The sequence below is a fragment of the Salarias fasciatus genome, chromosome 4 (assembly GCF_902148845.1).
Source record: "Salarias fasciatus chromosome 4, fSalaFa1.1, whole genome shotgun sequence".
NCBI classification, from domain to species: Eukaryota; Metazoa; Chordata; class Actinopteri; order Blenniiformes; family Blenniidae; genus Salarias; species Salarias fasciatus.
The window spans coordinates 24,891,932-24,910,751 of NC_043748.1; the positions used below are offsets into that span (position 1 = coordinate 24,891,932).

The 18,820-nt window shown below is 43.9% G+C and overlaps 1 long non-coding RNA gene across 1 annotated transcript; it reads left to right on the top strand.

Moving 5' to 3' along the window:
- Positions 1 to 1,539: 1,539 nt before the first annotated feature.
- Positions 1,540 to 13,586, top strand: LOC115387460 (uncharacterized). The gene is made up of 4 exons (XR_003931374.1): positions 1,540 to 1,550; positions 6,366 to 6,370; positions 7,688 to 7,695; positions 13,428 to 13,586. It is a non-coding gene; the product is annotated as an uncharacterized LOC115387460 (long non-coding RNA).
- The last annotated feature ends 5,234 nt before the right edge of the window (positions 13,587 to 18,820 follow it).

Below are 18,820 nucleotides of genomic sequence, written 5' to 3' on the forward strand. Positions count from 1 at the left end.
GTTTGCCTTTCAACAGCAGGATGTGATTTGGACTGAGGGCTTCAAGGTCATCTGGATCATCTGAAACCTTGGTGATGGGTCTGTCATTTAATATTGCCTCGACTTCACAGAAAATGGTTTGGAGTCCTTCATCATCCAGAACTTGCTGTTGAAGTACTGAGGTGAGAACACTTTTAGTTGAACGGATCAAGCGCTCCCAAACACCCCCTTGATGAGAACCTGACGGTGTATTAAAGCTCCATTTGATGCCATCCTGAGCCAAAACCTTCTGAAATTTGGCATGATTCAATGCAGCCAGACTTTCCTTCAGCTACCGGTTGGCGCCAACGAAATTTGTGCCATTGTCAGACCTCAGAGTCAAGACAGGGCCTCTTCTGCAAATGAACCTGCGAACTGCATTGATACAAGAATCAGTATCCAATGAATATGCCACTTCCAAATGCACAGCACGGCTGGTCAAGCAGGTGAAAAGCACTCCATATCTTTTCAAAAGGCTTCTGCCCCTCTTGACTTCGATTGGGCCAAAGTAGTCGACACCAACATCTGTGAAAGGAGCTCTATCAGGCAACAATCTTTCCTCAGGCAAGTCTGCCATCTTCTGGTCAAGAAGTTTTCCTCTATGGCGTTTACACACAGCACAGTTGGATATGGTCTTTCTGGCAGCAGAGTTTGCACTGATTATCCAAAATTTCTGTCTCAATCTGGACAGCATGTGATTTCTTCCAGCATGTCCCAGCTGATGGTGGATATGGCGGAGAATCAGAGTGGATACATGCAGGTCTTTGGATAATATGAGTGGATGTCTGGTCTCTGCTGGCAATGCTGCTTTATTCAGCCGACCTCCCACTCTGAGCATTCCTCTGTCCATTATTGGGTCCAGTTTGTACAGTGGACTTCCTTTAGGAACAGTTTTAAGTCCAGCCTTCAGGGAAGCAATTTCAGCTTTGAATCGCCGTCCTTGTTCATATTGCACAATTGCCTCCTCTGCTGTGACATAATCTTCAGGTGTCAAACTCTGTCCTTTAAGTGTAGTCTTGAAGGTCTGCATTCTTTGATCCACCTCATGCCTTTGAGCATCAGAAACATCTCTCTGAAGGCCAGCAGCAGCAGAAAACTCCTTCCTCTTCTTGCTCAACAACATTAGAATTTTCTTGATCCTCAGAAACCAAGCCGCAGAGGTTTTTAGCTTCATCCAGTCCAAGAAGTAATGGATTAAGCTGCTGGTAGCATTTTCCATGCCCTTGACCATCACATTGACTTTCAGATCCCTTTTTACCTCTGGATCATCTGCAGGGATCGTGTGAAGATTTTCATCCAGCTTAGGCCACTCCTCCTGTAGCCTCCAGAGAAACTCGGGTCCATTCATCCATCTCTGGGTTTTCAGCAACTCCTCAGCTCGCACTCCTCTGGATGCTTCATCTGCTGGATTCTCCTTTGAGCTCACGTATCTCCACTGATCAACAGATGTGGCTTCTCTGATGTAAGCAGTTCTGTTTGCCACGAAGGTGTGAAATCGCTTGGTTTCGTTGAAGATGTATTTCAGGACAGTTGTGCTGTCGGTCCAAAAAACGGATTCCTTCAGCGGAAGTTGCAGCTCCTTTTGCAGCATCTTTGCAACTCTGACAGCAAGAACTGCAGCGGTGAGCTCCAAGCGAGGAATTGTTGTCTGCTTGAGTGGAGCAACTCTGCCCTTTCCCAAGAGAAATGAAACATGAACTTCACCATCACTTTCCAGTCTCAAGTAGGAAGCTGTTCCATATCCAACTTCACTTGCATCAGAAAAGTGGTGCAGCTGTGCAACAACGCGGTTGCCAAAGTCTCTGGGTTTAAAGCAGCGATTAACTTCAAACTCCGCCACCCTGTGGAGGTCCTTAAGCCAGTCTGCCCACGTTTTCCCAAACGACTCAGTTATAGCTTCATCCCAGCCCTGGTTTCTTCGACAGAGCTCCTGCAGGAGCAGCTTGGCCGGCATGATGAACGGAGCCAGAAATCCCAATGGATCAGACAGTGAGCTGACCACTGACAGAATGCCTCTTCTCGTCTGAGGCTGTTGTGAGGCGGAGATCTTGAACTTGAACTTGTCAGTTTCCACACACCACTGTAGTCCCAAGGCTCTCTCCACTGGAAGTTGATCTTTATCCAAGTCCAGCTCCATAACTTCCTTTGCTCTGCTGTCCTCTGGAACTGACGCCAGCACTCTGCGGCTGTTGCTGATCCACTTTAAAAGCTTGAATCCTCCTTTGACACAAAGTGCAGTCAAGTCCTTTATCATTTGGTCAGCAGGCATCTTTTCTGCACATCCTTGAATCATATCATGAAGAAATGTGACATACTCCATTTTGAAATGCTCAGTTTTGTCAAACTTTCTTTTCAAGCACTGCAGGCGCTGCTCTGCAACACAGATTATTTGGGAAAACAGGGTTTTCTTCTCTGAAAGGTAAGTCAACGCAATAATGATCTTTGACTAATGCTGCTGTACTGTTCATAATGTCCATGAACTTTATGTCTTCTCTGGACATTTCAAGCTTCTCCTCTGATGATCTCTCATTAAAGTCATGGTTGAACTGTTTAACCAGCATTTCTTGCAGATGTTCAACAGAGATCCGGTTGGTTGTTACAGTAAGGCAGCCACTCTTGCTCTTACTGTCAGCTCTGCCACGCAGCGGTCCGTTAATGACCCAACCAATCCTGGTCCTGACAGCATAGGGACCCTCGCCCTGGCTATTTATCACCTCCCAAGGTTCCATCACCTCTGTGCCAATAAGCAAGTCGATGTTTGCATCAATATCATGAAGCTTAACATTCATTAGATAAGACCACCGGTCTACATCCTCTTGACGTGGGACATTTAACACAGAAACAGGCATGGTCCTCTGCGTTAACACATCTGGGAGCTCAATGAAATCATTCACATCCAGACCAGACACTTCGAGTCCTGACAACACCCGAGTATCAACAACCTTCTTCTGGCCCATTGTTCTCAGCAGAATACTCGTGCTTTTACCCTTCAAGTTCAACCTTTTTGCCAGCGTTTCTGTACAAAACGTGCCTGAGCTTCCTGGATCCAGAAAAGCGTATGTTTGCACCGTTTTATTACTCTTTTGGCTCTTGACTTTAACTGCCACAATAGAAAAGATAGAATTATCTTCACAACCGGCCCCAATATGGCCACAGGTCTGAGTCATAGTAGTGGAAACACTTGGAGAGCTCGCAGAACTTTGACTATGCGCCGAGGATGTACCTTTATCCTGTCGCTCTATGTGAAGGACTCCCGGGTGCTTCTGGTGACACACACTGCAATCCAAACGACTCCTGCAGTCTTTGCTCGTGTGGCCTACTTTCAAGCAACCAAAACAAATTCCTTTTTCTTTTATGAAATTAATCTTATCCCGGTGAGCTTTCACTTTAAACTGTGAGCATTTATCCAACGAATGACTCTTTTGTGAGCAGAACAGACAATTCTGAACAGAGGGTGATTTGGGTTTATGTCCTGTCTGCTGAGACACAACTGCATCTTGCACTTCAGCGACACTGGTAGCAAAACTTCCCTTCTTTCTTTGCCTGATGGAACTAGCATTGGAAGCTTTGGGGTTGATGGATTGTGAGTCCTGGATGTTACCAAAAAGTGGATCAGAGGCTATTTTAACTTGCTTCTCAATGAAAGTAGCAAGATCAGTGAAAACTGCTCTCTGACCACGTCGCTCATGCAAATCACAAGCAACACTTCTCCATTTTTCCCTTAATTTGTAAGGAAGTTTAAAAATGATGCTTCTCATATTAGATGGTAAATCGAGCTCTTTCATGTGCATCATTTGCTCTGTTAAGTTTGAGCATCCTCTCAGAAACAGGGAAAATGACTGTAGTGCTTCAACATCTTCACTTTTAATAGGTGTCCAGTTAAGAATCTTCTCCATATAAGCAGAAGCAACTCTGTACTCATTCCCAAAGTGTTCTGCAAGAAGATCTTTGGCTCTACAATATCCCTGTTCTGCAGGTAAATGCTGACAACTTTGCACCAGGTCTCTCGGCTGCCCCCTGGTGTACTGTTCGAGGAAGTGCAAACAGTCATTCCAATTAGTTGTTTTCTCCTCCACTCCATTCTCAAATGCTCTAATAAAGGACCTGTATTGAAACGGGTCTCCATCAAACACTGGAATGTTTCTAGATGGAAGAGTAGAGGATTGATTTTACTGCACCAACAAAGCAGTGATCTCGTTTTGCCTTTGCATTATGGTGACAACGTCGTCTGGATGATTTTCAGCTTGAACGTGATGCGTTGTTTCATTTTCATCCCTTGTTCGTACCGATGGAGCTGGGACCTCAACATTAGTTGTCTCTTCGTTCATTTGGGTGTCTGCCCTTTGTTGAGACCCGCCAGTCTTTATTTGAGGTACAGAATCAGGAACGGACACAACGCGATTTTCATCTTTAGTTGGAACGAATGTGTCTGCATCAGGATTCAGCTTTTCCGTGTTTTGACAGTTTCTTTCAAAATAAGAGTTCATGCCATCTGATCTGTGTGAGCCACACTGAGATGCGTTGGTTTCGAGGACATGAAGCTTTGCGTTTGTTACTGCCAGCTCCGTTTCAAGCTCCAGTTGCTCCTTTTGTCTCTTCAGCTGCTCCTCCTGAGCTTCGAGCTGATGTTTCTTCTTGAGCGCAGCGACGCGCTCCGTCAGCGCTGCTTTCTCAGCTTCAGCTTTGATGCGTGCAGATGATGTGGAGGAAGTCCGTGAGACCCGCGATTGCAACTTTGAAATTTGTGATTTTCCACGCGATATATTGGAAACACTGTCTTCAGGATTTATTTCCTCACAATCTGCTACACTTTGCGCATCAGGAGTTTCTTTATCCAGCCGCACAAACGGATGTCCTTTTTCAGTTAACCAGGCTTTTACTTCACTGGTGAAATCACAAAAAAACAGTCATTTTTGATTGGAAATAATCCTTCTGCTTTGCAACTTCATCGTCTGGCAACGGTAGGCTTATGAAGCTTTCATGCGTTTCAGTTGCGTCTTGATAACAGGAAATAAACTTGTAAAGTTCAGAGTTCACCAACCGGATGTTTTCGTTTGATTCCATTAATTTGCGGATTTTTTCCATGTACCTTTTGGCTTGTCTACATTTGGAACTTCTCTTTTCTTGACACACTTTGATGTAAAATTCCAAGCCTTTAGGAGTCGTTTTAATGCTTCTCCTGGCTGACGACCCTTCGGCGTCACTCTTCAACGGCGCAGCATCAGACATTCTGATCTCCTGAACTGCTGCAGCTCCACAATCAAAGTCCGGTCATTCCGCATTAAATGCGCAAAGTAGCAAGGCAGGCTGCTTCACTCCGAATCATCACACTTTCAGACTTGCAGAACTCCAATCGCTCTGGCTGTTTTCCATTACAGCTTTGCAGCAACATACCAGCTTCTGATGAGGACGATCGGTGAGCCGCTGCGCTGATCCAAATGCCGTCTTGTTGAAGAAGCAAATTCCAAAAGCGAGAAACCAGATGATCCGGGAATCTTCATCCAAAATCCAAACAAGTTCATTGAAGAGGGGTAATGTCCTTTAGATCCAAGGGCGGGTTTTTTACGTTATGTAGTGGCTATTTGTCTAAAATGCAACAAAAATCAAAAATCAAAACTCAAACTTCAAACTGCCACTGGTGCACCGGGTCGTGGTTTACGCAGGCAAAAGAAATCATAATCCAACAAAATTCCAGTGAGGTTTGTCATGGTTTATTCTCCAAAGCAAGCAAACAATTGGAGCGATCACTTCCTGCTGCTTCTCTCACGCTGGTAAAAAACCATAGCCCCACCCAGGTGCACCCTGATCCTCTGCCTGCAACCTCCTTAAATAACCTCCATATGCAGGTGATACCAATTAACTCTACAAAAGCAATCCCAACAGAAAATAATGTGCCAATTACCCAAACCAAACATGCAAAATAAACAAATAATAAATCTAAACAAAATAAACACTATATGGAATAACACAAACAAAACATAATTAAGAAAATATTCAGAAAATACTTAAAGACTAATAAATAGCTCTAACAGTAGCAGACGCTGAGGACCAAGTGTTTGCTTCTAGGGAAGAGGCCCCGACCACATCAGTGCAGCAATCCAAAGGTAGAGCATTCACACGGAATGTATTAGCCATTATTGAAAATGTTGCTACAAAAGTGTACATTGATTCTGGCTCAGACATTTCACTAATAAGCGAAGCCTTTAGATTGTCCATCCCCTCTTTGAGAACAAAACCACTACAGCGACCTCAAGTTGTCCCGAGAGCAGTGACTGGTGACTACTTAGACAACCTAGGCACTCTCTCTGTGAATGTGACACTAGGTAGTGAGATGTTTACACACACAGTCCAAGTAGTCAGGAATGTTACACAGCCTGTCATATTAGGCTGGGACTTCTTACTTGCACATTTTGCCGTTTTGGATCTGAAAGAAGGTGTCCTTAAGATGGGTAACCGAGCCAAAGTTCCACTGCTGTGTGCTACACAGACAGCCCCTTTAAGTTGCAGTGCCATTACTGTGACCCCACTGTTGGTGCCTGCTATGTCACAAATGACTGTTCTCGCTCAAGTACAACCCACCATTGGTGTACCTGACTTCAACATTGACTACACTGGTATTGTTGAACCAGGACCACCCAGTCCCCATGGCTTACTGGCCGCACGGACTGTTGCTAACGTTCAGGCGGGTTTTACGTATGTTAGAGTGATGAACCCAACGACCTCTGACTTACACATACCCGGTGACACTAAACTAGGTGATTTTTATCCCCTAGGACAGGATGGTGATGATGAATACTGCACAGTTGAGCCTACCGTTGATGCAGTTACTACCCACACTGAGTCTACTCAACAGGTGTTGCCAGACGTTCATCTCAATGACTCTGCTTTAACAGCTGATCAGAGACAGAAGCTTCAGGCTTTACTTTCATCCCACTGTGACGTGTTTAGTGCACATGACCATGACTTTGGACGAACAGACCTGGTTAAGCACAGCATCCGGACGGGTGATGCTCCTCCAATCAAGCAAAGAGCATACCGGGCGTCCCCAAACATCCGGGCTGAAATCGACAGGCAAGTTCAACAACTCCTGGACCAGGACATCATCGAAGAGAGCTACAGCCCATGGTCCTCCCCGGTTGTTCTGGTACGTGAGAAAGACTGCACGTACCAATTTTGCATTGACTACAGAAAGTTGAATGCAGCCACTATCAAAGACTCATACCCCCTACCACGTCCAGCAGACGCACTTGACAGCCTGTCAGGTTCCTGTTGGTTCAGCACCATGGACTTGTCCAGTGGATATTGGCAGGTTGAGCTCGAACCACAGGACAGAGAGAAGACAGCATTCAACAGTGGAAGCGGTCCTTATCAATTCAAAGTTATGCCCATGGGATTGACAAATGCTCCTCCGACCTTCCAGAGACTAATGGAATTGGTTCTTCATGGCTTGCACTGGAAAGACTGTTTAATCTATTTAGATGATGTGCTCGTCTTCAGCCGAACATTCAGTGACCACCTCAAGACCCGAGGTGACGTTTTTGACCGGTTCAGGGCTGCTCGTCTGAAACTTAAAGCCACAAAATGTCACCTGGCCCAAACTGAAGTGACTTTTCTCAGACATGTTGTCTCCAAACATGGCCTCCAGCCAGATGCAATGAACTTGGAAAAGGTACAGAAGTGGCCTACTCCCAGGACTGTCACAGAAGTGAGAGCATTTGTTGGACTGTGCTCCTACTATCGCAGATTTGTTACGAACTTTTCTGTCATTGCTGCTCCACTCCACTCACTGACTCACAAAGGTGCTACTTTCAGATGGACAGTAGAGTGTGAGGATGCTTTTCAGTCACTAAAACATGCTCTCACCCACCCACCAGTTGTGGCACATCCCATTTTTTCACAACCTTTCTTACTGTACACGGATGCGTCACTTGAGGGCATTGGGTCAGTGTTAGCACAGAAACAGGACAATAAGGAACATGTTATTGCCTATGCGAGCCACACCCTAAGTCCCTCAGAAAGGAAATGGTCAACTTTTGATCGTGAACTGTTTGCAGTTGTTTGGTCTGTGAGACATTTTAAGCAATTTCTTTCAGGAAGTTCCTTCATTGTGATCACAGATCATAAGCCCCTACTCAGCCTGAAGAAAACCCCGGTGGACAACGACCCCACAGGCAGACGCAGTAGATGGGTTCTTGAACTGGATGTCTATGACTACAGAATCACACATTGGGAAGGTAAACAGCACGCCAACGCTGATGCCTTGTCCAGGCGCCCCAGCACAGACAACATTGACAGACCCGAGCAGTGTGTTACTGTAGCTGTCACTGACACACAACCTACTGCAGACACGGCCACAAACGACAGTCTCACTCAGGATGTTGAAAACACACTGTCCATTGACTCTGAAGTTTTAAAGCAACAGCAACAGGATGATGAATGCCTCAGTACAGTCATTTCATGGGTGAAAGACAGTGCAAGTAGGCCCCCTATTGGTAAACTGAGGGAGTCCTCCCCTTCGCTGAGAAAATTGTGGCACGAATATTCCAACCTTACCATTCAGCATGGAATTCTTTGCAGAAAAACTAAACGCAGTCCCCATTCACCTGTGAACTTCCAGGTTGTTCTACCAAAAGTACTCATCCCCACAGCTTGAGCTGAACTGCATGGGAATAAGTTAAGTGGACATTTAAATGTGGAGCGCACACTTCAGAGAGCCAGAGGTATTTGTTATTGGCCTTACATCACTCGGGATGTGCACACTTTTTGTACTGAGTGCCTCCCTTGTCAAAAACGTGGTTCTCCTGTGCCCCATGAACGTGCTCCACTTCAGCCTATTCAAGCAGACAGACCATTTCAAAAGATTGCTGCTGATATCACTGAGTTGCCTGTTACATCCCAGGGCAATAGGTATGCTCTGGTCATTTCAGATTATTTCATACGTTATGCTAATGTGTTTCCAATGAAAGACCAACGTGCCATCACTGTAGCAAAGATCATTTTTGAAGATTATGTCAAACAGCATGGTGTGCCAGAATCTATTCACACAGACCAGGGGAGACAGTTTGAATCTGATCTTGTCAAGCATTTGTGTCAGTTGCTGGGGATAACAAAAACACGCACCACGCCCTACCATGCACAGTCAGATGGCATGGTGGAGAGATTGAACAGGACCCTGAAGGACCAACTGGGAAAATACATTACACAAACTGGTGGTGAATGGGATCAGTTTCTTCCCCAAGTGGAACTTGCTTATAATTCCAGTGTGCATTCCAGTACAGGATTTTCCCCATTTTTCTTGGTGCATGACAGGGAACCTAACTTGCCAGTGGATGTTATTCTCAACTGCAGCCCGTCTGTAACCTCACCCACTCCAGGTACACCAGCAGCTTATGTGACTTTCCTGATGTCACGTCTGTCACATGCATTTGCTGATGCAGCCAAAAATTCAGCACTGACTTAGATGCATCAGAAAGCACAATACGACAAAAAGGTCATTTTTCATCCACACAAACCAGGAGACCTTGTCCTCCTGGATGATCCGGCTCAGAAGATGAACAAACTTGCTCCTAGATGGAAAGGGCCTTTTGTCATTGTGAAGTGCATGTCAAAAGATGGACATCCTGGTGTTACCTATATGATTACAGATCCGAGAAAATCACCTTCACGAACATGGGTTGTGCACCACAACAGACTCAAATCCTTCAAAGGTAACTTGGAAAATATTCCAATGGAGACATTTTCACCTGGACTGGACAATACCCCTTCAGCAGTCCCTCCCATTACTGCTCTTTCAGGGGCTTTGCCTTTTCACCCACCTTCCCCCCCATATGTGCCAAAGCGGACGGGGACTGGCACTTCAGCACCTGCAGTTGAGACAGCTCCTCAGAGTGCACCACCCTCCCCGACCCATTCTCCCACTGTTTCGTATGGAATGAAATCCCTATCAAAATTCAAGAGCATTTTAAATTGATTTGAGAGCAGCATTTATTGATTTCATTCTCGGATTTCATGATATTGTCTCTCAGAGCTCTGCTCTCGCGCTCAAATTTGCTCTGCGCGCGCTCAAACTGTGTCCTCGCGCTCGGTTACGACGCTGCTCGCGCAGATTTTCTGCGCTCACACTCAAACTCCTCCTCTTGCTCTCACGGAACTTGTGCTCACGGATCTCTGCTCTGCTCTCGGATTTTTCGTGTATCAACGCTGTCAGCCAATAGAAAGCCGGCTCGCTCTGACCAATCAGATGATCCCTGTTTGTATACGGGTGCGTTCGCTGTTTCTGAGGAGCGTCGCATAAGGGCGGACGCTCTTTCAACAGGTTTTATTCACTTCCTCCCTCCGGGGCTGTAATAAATGTGATTTCTTTAATTATTTCTCTTACCACTGTTGGAATAAAATATCATGCAATACATACAACAGCGTCCAAGCTTCTCATTACAATGGCTGTATTGTATAATAATAGCCGCATAGAACACTGCTCTGTGAGGTGTGCTGGTGGAGAAAACAATGTCACCATCCTGAAGGGACGAGGTACCTTTTGTCAGTTTGATTTTCTGTTAAATTGACATGATCACATTCCAATAAATGGGCCAAATTCAACTCGTTCTCCCGTCCTGACTGACAAAATGGATTTTCCACTCATTTCCCGTTTGACAGGTGGGCGGGGCTTACGCCGCTCTCAAAGTAAAGCTGTTCTTAACACAGCGGCAAATGTCTGACTGCTGCTCCAGCCTCCTGTCAGGACTGTAAATAACTCATAAAAGTTGTATTAGTGTGTGTGTGTGTGTGTGTGTGTGTGTGTGTGTGTGTGTGTGTGTGTGTGTGTGTGTGTGTGTGTGTGTGTGTGTAAACCGTCTGGGTGTGTTTGGCCACCTCCCCCCCTCGCCGTGTCTTTTCAGTGGACTGTACATGATGCTGCAAACCGCCTGGTCCTCCAGAACCCCGGGAGAACCCATGCAACGACCTTTAAGAAGGCAGGCCAGCTGGCATGGAGTCCTGAAATTATGGGAGAAAAGTGAGTTTGATTTGTTTACACTACGTTTACAATGGCACAGTTTTCATTTTTAAGGATATATATGTAGGTATAAACAAATATTTGCATATTTATTGCCAAAGGCTAAATGATATGATGTGTTTTGTGTTCTCACATTTGGAATGTAATGTTACGGTCGTCACCTGTATTACTCTCTGGATGATTTTTGATAAAGTAGTTGATCATTTTTATGACTACCAAGTGACTGTTTTCTGTGCCTTTTTATGGTTAGAATTCATGGTTAACTTTTTATTACGATTTGGAGTCACTGAGATGTGTATTTCTGTATTCTGAATAAATAAATGGTTCAGCTTTTGTTGCAGATTTTGGAGGTGCCAATAAAACCAAATACAAGCCGAGTGTTTCAGACTCCTTCTGTCCATCTGAAATGCGTTTAGCTGGAACAGCAGTGGAATGTTTGAGCAGCGGTGGACACGAACTGGCCTGATGAGAAGAGTTTTATTGGCATGAAGTAAATTCCACTCCCTCCTCCACTCAGCCTCATTATTAAAATCACTATGAGTGTCCTCCATCACTGTCTACCAATCACTCCCAGCATGCACAGCGAGAGAAGAGTTTGTTCATATGGAGGAAGATCAGGGAGTTCAGGAAAAATCAGCAGGTTTTTAACCAAGGAGAAGGGGTTTTGATGTGACTGATTCCCTGGGAGGGCTTCACTCTGCAATCAAAAACTTCAAATAATCTAGAAATTATATTGATTTAAAGAATTAAAACCAAACTAAAGCAAAACAGTGAATGTTTTTAAAAGGGGGAATTCATTTAGTAAAAATAAATTCCTGATTATATTAACATTTGGTCACAAGACAAACTGTCTTGGCAGAGTTTTCCCATTGTTCATCTGAGAAAAGGCTTTCAACGGAGCATTGTATCAGACGAATCAAATAAGATGGCTGCTACTGACAACACAGCAAAGCGTCCATTGGTTTAAAGAAATAATACTCTGAGCAGTTTATCTAGAAACGTTAATCAGTGTAGCAGTATTTGTACTTCACTACTAAATTTTCAGAACTCTTTCCACCTCTGGAAGTTTGTCAAAATAAATTTCTATTTTCCTGTCTTCAGTCGTTGAGCAGTGGCCAGAAGATCCACCTGTCAACCGTTTCCTGGATAATGCTGCAATGCATGTGATTCAGGCCTGTGTGAGAAAACTGATTTCCCCAAGACTGCCAGCTGCGTGCAGGGTCAGAGGTCACTGCTGGAGCCATTGACAGGTTTGAGCAAAACCCTGAGGATGATTATTCAGGGTTAAAGAAATCAGACAACCTGTATTTGCAAGGCAATCTATTTTTTAAAAAAAAATGTTAACCTGCATGGTATCTGTTTTAAAATGACATGAAAGAGTTCAGGAATTTTCAGCTTATTTTAAACCCTCCAAAGTAAACTGAAAAATAAAAAAACAAAAACAGCTCTTTCAGTGGTTCCTCCTCATCAGCTGGTTTGTGTGTGCTTCCTCTACAACCCTGAATAAATCCTCCTTGAGCAGCGTCAACGGTCCGTGTACCTTAAGGCCATTCGTTTTCCGGATTGATATGGGTAAACGAAAAACGGAAAACCATTCGATTTCCGATTTCCGTTTGGATTAAGGTAAACAAAAAACGGAAAACGAGCCGTCTCCCGTTTTTCGTTTGGAAATCGAAAATCAAAAAACGGAAAACGAGCATTTATCTGATTGCTTATTATGTGTTTATCAAACGAAAGTCGGGAAATAAAATACGGCCGTTTTTTAATTCAACCATTTCTCAAGTTTGCGCTGCTGGAAAACCGGAAGTCGAGCTTTCTCTTCTTCTTCTGCTGCTGCTGCTGCTGCTGCTGCATCCTCTTTGCTTTTGGTCCTCCACTCTCGACACCGAACTATTAAACAAACGCGCATTTTCTTTGGAAATGTCTACGATTATACCCACTTAATAGTGGACATGAATGTCAGCGGCATGACTGCAGGTGAAATCTCTGCACACCTGTGCAGTCAGTTTGGCCCGATCCGGGGGTTTTCAGACAGAAATGTCCGAAGATGGACCTCCGAGTGCGGCTTTGTAGGTAAATAACAGGGTCAACTACAAAATCAAGGCCTGCCTGACACATCTGTGACCAGGAGGTCCTGGATATGCAGGATGGGGTTGTCAGATTCTGCGTCTCAGCTCTATCATGCCAGGTCACCAGTGTTGGCATCAGCCGGTTTGTGGAGTCCTGGAATGCTCACAGAGTTCTGGTACTTTCATTTTCATGCCCCTTGTTTTAGTTTGTCTATATTCATGACAGTTTGAGGAAAAATAGTGACCAGTCACTGCAGATCTTGAGGCTGTTTCAGTTGCTCATGTGTGGCTCTTGTCCCTTGAGTCCTTTTTGTAACCCAGTGCAGGAGGAGGGATCCCCAATGTTCTGGCCTCAGGTGGCTGTCCAGTCCAGCTTCCTGAGAACCTGCTGCCTTGTGCCTCTTGCAGCAGACTGGTACGATGCAGAGAGAGGCTCTTCCCTGACCAGGGTCTCAGGTTTTGGAGTCGACCCTTTCACAACAGAAGAGGCGAGACGACAGGCTGGAACAGGCGACATCTCTCCCCTGTTCGATGGCATCACCAATGACAACCCAACGGCCTTTCTGGATGCTCTGCAGCACCTCATCCGTGTCAGCAGTGAATGAAGATATCAGAGGACAGAAAAACAGTGTAGAAGTTTGTTCTGCCATTAAAATTCCTTGAAAAAGAGTTTGGATGGCTATTTTTTCCTTTTTGCAGCACAAGATTAAGACAAGGTTTGTTCATGAATTGAGAAAGGAATCAAGAACCACACATTTAAACAAAACCCAGGATATGAAATATCAATATATTTATTCTTTAATATTTCAGACAATGACATTACAAACATTCAAAAATTGACTGCAACAGCAAGATAAACTATGTACATTAAAAAAATGAGAACTGCAAAAACATGAAAGTGCATGAGAAAGGAGAAAACAATAATTAACTGATCTGCTTCACTGCTTCACACAGGCTCCACACCCCACCAGTGAGCACCAGCAGGTCTAAAACATGGGCTCATCCATGACAGCTCTAAATACAAACAAACAATTCTAATACAGAAATATCACATTCAAACAGTTCATTGAAAATTATACAAAGTGTACATTAGCTGAAGGTTGTATCTTGCACTTCACAAGTCCCTGTGTTACTTATCTTCTACATACCTTTACAAACCAAGCAGGTGAAAGCTGCCACTGCTGGCTGGACATCAGCGTCCCGAATTTTCTTCATGGCCATCTCAGATAGCTGACTGATGTTATCTGAGATGCCATGGAGATTCTCAGCAGCATTTTTTTCGATGACATTCCACAGATGGCCGTCTGGAGCCCTTCGACTTATATGTGGGAACAAAAAAGAAGCAAATCTGACGGAATAAACTACTGTTCAATTGTGATTCTCTGTAAAGTCGGCTTACATGTTGGTGAGCCTGGTGGTGCCAATGATGAACCGCTCCTACAGCTGCTCCACTGTCCTCTCACTGGCAGGTCTGCCTTTAGAAGACAGGAATTTCCTCCCGTATGTTGGCCCAACCTATCAATTCCATAAACACACAATTCAGTAAGTTGATGAAAATGACACACAACAGAAAATAGAAAAACATCAGGTTGTTAAGAACGACAATAATACATTTTTGGATTGTATTATGAACCAGTAACCAATATACAAAATGGTATATTTAGTTAATTAGAAAGTGTAAATACCAAAGTGTAACTGCAAACAACCCTACTGATACTGAGAGCATTTGCAGTCTCACATTTGAGATTATTATTTTTGTTTTGATGTGTATTTTTCTCTCCTGAAATTGTTTCTTTCAACGTGATGAATGAGATCTGAGTCAGCAGAATCTGCAGTGTGCTGCTGCTGCCAGTAGGTGTCGCTGTAAAACTGCAGTAAAATCACTGAAAAGCAGCGATTTTAATCATACATATAAATTAACGAGGTTTGTCGCTACTTACCTCGGCAGACGCTGAGGTGACTTCGGCCTGGAGTTGGTCATCCGACACAAAAGTGGGAGAAGCCGCACTCGGAGGTCCATCTTCGGACATTTCTGTCTGAAAACCCCCGGATCGGGCCAAACTGACTGCACAGGTGTGCAGAGATTTCACCTGCAGTCATGCCGCTGACATTCATGTCCACTATTAAGTGGGTATAATCGTAGACATTTCCAAAGAAAATGCGCGTTTTTTTAATAGTTCGGTGTCGAGAGTGGAGGACCAAAAGCAAAGAGGATGCAGCAGCAGCAGCAGCAGCAGAAGAAGAAGAAGAAGAAGAGAAAGCTCGACTTCCGGTTTTCCAGCGGCGCAAACTTGAGAAATGGTTGAATTAAAAAACGGCCGTATTTTATTTCCCGACTTTCGTTTGATAAACACATAATAAGCAATCAGATAAATGCTCGTTTTCCGTTTTTTGATTTTCGATTTCCAAACGAAAAACGGGAGACGGCTCGTTTTCTGTTTTTTGTTTACCTTAATCCAAACGGAAATCGGAAATCGAATGGTTTTCCGTTTTTCTCCGGAAAACGAATGGCCGTAAGGTACACGGACCGTCAACACCTGGACTTGTCATCTTTGGTTCTTTCCACCAAAAATTCCACAACAACAAACAGCAATTTTTATTCTTTTTTTTTTTTTTTTTGTCATTGTTGACAAGTGGGGCTCAGACTGCAGCGTCATTTCCAAACTGAGAGCTGATTGGCTGCTGCCGATGTAGGCGGGTCCTGATCTCAGCCAGTAATACAGTCCTGATTAGTGATTGGCAGATAGAGGGAGACGCTAAAGCTAAGGCTAACAATCGGAAGTCAAAATGGATGAAGGTCGTTATTTAAAAAAAGAACCGCCGTGCGCCTTTCTTTAAAGTGAGTCCGCAGCTTTGGTGAGTGAAAGCATATTTAGATATGCGCGTGCACACACACGCACACACTAATAGACCGCATATAAGAACTTTTACAATTGGTATAAATCTATGCACGTGCTACCCAGCACTGAGCATGCGCAGAACAGCTGGGTGTCTCCATGACAACCAGGAGACTGTTGACATCATCAGAAGATGAGAGCTTCCTGAGGTCCTCTGATCGAAGGGTTCATTCTGTCCGTCTAGCGATCGAGCGAGTCGAGCAGCGTAGTTCTGGTGATTTTCCATGTCTTTTCAAGACTTTCCTCCAGCAATTATGGAGAAATCATTTCTCCAGAACCTGAATTCCACCCAGGCTGACCAGGCCTACAGGCCACGGGTAAGACAAGAGCATTCAGTTCTTACAAACACAACTTAAAACAGCTTTATCGAGTCTGTGAAGAAACTAGACCGGCACTCTTTTTCTGAGTGTCACATTTCTTCCAGACTACAGAATGCATATTTATCTCTCTGTTTTCCCTCTGCAGAAAAGTTTGGATGAGGATATTCAACTTCGACCTCAGCGACTGGGATCATGGGCACAGGGATGCCGTGGATGGACTCCAGCTGGCATCTCTGGTAAGCTCTCCTCGATGTCTCTCTTTTTTTTTGTGATCAAATATTTTATTTTATTAGAAAAAACTGCATACGTATAATTACATGGTCACAAAATGCCCAAGGCACAGAACACGCCAATGAACAGAGCACAAATATGAACAAACAACGAGTGAGAAGGGAAAAAAAGCTAAACGAACATGGATACAGGATATAGGGAGGGCGTAGACATAAAACACAGAGGACAAACAAACACAAGGACAGACAACTCGTTGACACATCCGGTGAGGTACAGGTATGAATGATGAAGAACATCTTTGAGTCAGGGTAGAGGAGACTTAGAGCAAAAGAAATATTCGTTTCAAGAATTCAGCGGTCCCGAGACAAGAGTCCAAAGTTTTCCTCTTTGAGGCTCCATTAATACGAGTTGTAGAGAGTGCCATGTATACGACGTCCAGAAAGGAAAGAGTCCAGTTGCGGATAGAGAGGTCATGGGGAGATTTCCAGCGAGTTGCCACCATTTTCTTCTTGATTTCTCACTTTTATTGAATCAGAAGATGAAAATTAGCTTCTAGCTATATCTGGTCTGTGCAATACATTTATTGTGTAATGTCCTTGTCAAATAAATAAATACATAAGTGAATAGAACACATGCTTTAATTTGGGCTGTCAGTTTCAATCGCATTAATTGAAATTAATTAGTTTCTGTCTTTTGTGAGATGTGCTGCTGCATCTGAATGGTGATAATGAGGCTTTTCTTTGATTGATCTCTTGCAGAATCAAGAGTCTCCCAGGCCGCTGTCCCCAAACCCGACCCCGTGGATGAAACCATCCACTTGCGCCCACAAGGTCTGGGGTTATGGGCTCAGGGATGTCGTGGGTGGTCTCTCGCTGGCGACTCTGGTAAGGTCTCCTCCTGAGCTAAGGAAACTCATCATGGAAGAAAACCTTTTTTTTTTCTCTCAAATTGTATGTAAAATGTATTTCTTCCTTGATTTCTCTCTTTTGTTGAATCAGAACACGTGCAGAGACGTCGAGAGGCCAGAGCGACATCAGTGATGGAGCATAACAGGGTGGAGCCAGGTGAGCTGACGGTGTTCCTACCAAACCTGCATGACGCAAACACACGTTTCAATTTGATTGTTTCCTCAGAATCAGAGCACATCAGAGCAGCTTGACTTGCTGATTGTTATTTTAAACAGTGTATAAAACCCCTCAAACTCACGACTGTGACTCTACATTTTCTGTTGACAGGGAAAGTGGCTCAGCTGGTGGAGCCAGAGGAGCCAGAGGAGCCTGCAGGACCAGTGGTGCCTCTGGAGCTGGTCGAGCAGGTTGAACCGGCGGAGTCCGTGGAACCGACTCTGGCTGGCGACTCTGGTAAAGTCTCCTAATCGATTTCTCTCTTTTGTTGAATCACAACACATTCTTTAATTAGGGCTGTCATAGGGCTGGACGATATAGCCAAAAATTTTATCATGATGTAGGTCTTAATTTCGGTCGATACGATATAATTCCGATATCGATATAAATAATACAAAAGTCTCAGAAAAACTGTTAAGAATCATGCACATAATGTACGACCTGTAAAACTAGAAATTATTTATCCAGGCAGCTCCTCCAGTATAAAATTTTTAAAAAAATGACAGTAAATTAAATGTTTACCTTTTATTTCAGAAATATGAAATCACTGTCAAATAAACGTAAGGTTAACCTTTTTCAATATAAATAGTTTTAACTTTACACTTAAATACAGTTATGTTATTGTCATAGATTCAAACAAAGGTGCTTCAACCAGGAAGAAAAATAAAAGTGCTCAGAAGTACAGAATTATTTAAGGTTGTAGTGATTATGGTGACACTGCAGTGAATCCCTCTACTGTTTTTTTTCTTTTTTTTTTGTGGAATTTGTCTTCACTGTTACAGCGTCTTGTAAATTGGAGACAGTCCCTTAATCCAGCAGCACTACCGCCTGCTCATAGAAATCAATGCTTGAAAGACAGATACTTTTAATAAAAATAAGCTTGTAGCATGTAGTTCACCTGACAACGGTGGGAAGGAGGCGCCCTTTGTATGTTACTGACGTTTTGTTGAAGAGTTATTGAGACTGAAAGTCTGTATCTGTCAATATTGTGGCAACTTTACTGGACTGTTCAGTGAATGACCTAATTCGTGGCCACGATTTATTATTTCGTGGCCACAAACTAGCTTGTGGAAGCTTTTTCAGTCGCGTTTACATCACGAGTTCTCATTTTGGAGCTCAAACTTACCGCGGTGGAGCTTAGCTTGTAGAT